We start from the raw sequence: 2,119 nt of genomic DNA, 5'->3' as shown, positions 1-2,119 counted from the left end.
GCCAAGATCACACCACTGCACTTCAGCCTGGGCAACAGTGAGACTTCGTCTCAAAAAAAAAAAAAAAAAAATCCCTCCCCCAACTCCCAAATTTATGGTGACTTTTATTAAGAATCCTGTTTTCGGGAGGTCTTCATCTAACAAGCTCTAAGCAAATTTCTTAAAACTAATTCATCAAATGACTAATTATTTGAAATTTTTTATTTTCTTTAAATCATATTCAATGTGACCCCTTTTTGCTGGAGGCTAGAGGCTGGGAGACAAAGGGAGACTGGGGAATGTATTCTTGATTATAGCCTCTTTTCTAGTTAAGAACATACTCAAGATAAACATTTATTATAACAATTTTCACATGAAAGACTTTATTCAAAAATATATGCAAGAAAAATTATTTATTCTTGACTGTGATGAATAATTGCAAATATTATTCCTATGAATTAATATATAAATTATATACCAAACTGTCAGGCTACAGACCATAGGATTCCCTTCATATGACATTCTGGAAATGGCAAAATTTTAGGGAAAGAAACAAGATCCAGATTGCCAGGGTTTGGGAGCTGGGAGAAGGGGTGACTACAAAGGAAGGGCATGGGGAGAGACTGAGGAGGAAGAAGGGGTACCTTGTGCTGAATATATGACTCTGTCATTTATCAAAATCCATACAAGTGTACACTAAAAAGTGATTTTTACAGTATGGAAATTCATCAAATCAGCCAGGATGTAGAGGGAAAGATGGAATACAGACTCTGACAAAGGACTCACATAAGCACAGTGGAGGGGGTAGAGAAGAAGCTGCCCTAAGTAACTTTGAAGAACTGTGTTTTGGGTCAGGCATGGTGGCTCACGTCTGTAATCCTAGCACTTTGGAAGGCCAAAGCAAGAGGCTTGTTTGACTTCAGGAGTTTGAGATCAGCCTGGGCAACATAGCGAGACCGCCCCCCCTACAAAAAATTTTTAAAATTAGCTGGGCATCATGGTGTGCCTGTAGTCCTAGCTACTCCGGAGGCTGAGGTGGGAGGATCGCTTGGTTACAGGAAACCAAGGCCGCAGTGCCACTGCACTCCAGACTGGGTGACAGAGCAAGACCCTGTCTCAAATTTTAAAAAAAGAAAAAGAAAAAACAAAACAAAACAACAACAACAACAAAAAAAGTGTTTTTAATCATAAAACTAAAGACAAAAAAATAAAAATACACAAACACTGTGCTGTAGTTGGTAAATTTGTTCCTGGCAAGGGTATGAATTAGCTGTTCTGAAACCACTATTTGTATGTTAGAGTTTAAAAAATAAGTAAAAAATATATTTATAGATATTCATAGCCATGTTAGAAAAAGGGGTTACAAATAAAGAAAAGAAAGAGACTAGAATGAACCCCACGTTGCTGGATTGAAGCTGGAGGTGTAAAATGTACCCATGCTTGTGTTTAACACACAGGTTGAGCAGCCCTCATCTGAAAATCCAAAATGCTCCCAAATCCAAAACTTACTGAGCACCAATATGACACCACAAGTCAATGTACACAGACTTTGTTTCATGCACAAAATTATTTAAAATATTGCATAAAGTTACCTTCAGGCTACATGTATGTATAAGGTATATATAAAACATAAATAAATTTCATGATTGAACTTGGGTCTCATCCCCAAGATATCTCATTGCGTATATACAAATAATTTGAAATCCAAGAAATCCAAAATCCAACATACTTATGGTCCCAAGCATTTCAGATAAGGGATTCAACCTGTGTATGTAGACAGATAATTACAAAATAAATATAGATGTGTTTATGCATGAATTAGTATACATACATATATTTCCTAGATCCAACTTCTGTGGGGGCAAGAAGCAGTGACACCCATTATGAATGAGCACCCCTAGTACCCAAATCTTGGTTTCTAAATATTATTCTCTAATACAAAGAGGAGCTAGAGCTCTGCAGAGAAATAATGGACTCCAGGGCCTGGATGGAGAAAATACAAAATGAGCATGAAGCATCTTGTAATAGCAGCGTGCAAGAAAGTATTTTAAAAAGGGATGGAGGCCAGGCATGGTGGCTCACACCTGTAAGCCCAGCTCTTTGGGAGGCCAAGGCAGGCGGATCATGAGGTCAAGAGATC

Source organism: Cebus imitator, unplaced genomic scaffold, assembly GCF_001604975.1.
Source record: "Cebus imitator isolate Cc_AM_T3 unplaced genomic scaffold, Cebus_imitator-1.0 Scaffold799, whole genome shotgun sequence".
NCBI classification, from domain to species: domain Eukaryota; kingdom Metazoa; phylum Chordata; class Mammalia; order Primates; family Cebidae; genus Cebus; species Cebus imitator.
The sequence above is the reverse complement of the archived record's forward strand: the minus strand, read 5'-3'. Positions refer to the sequence as shown.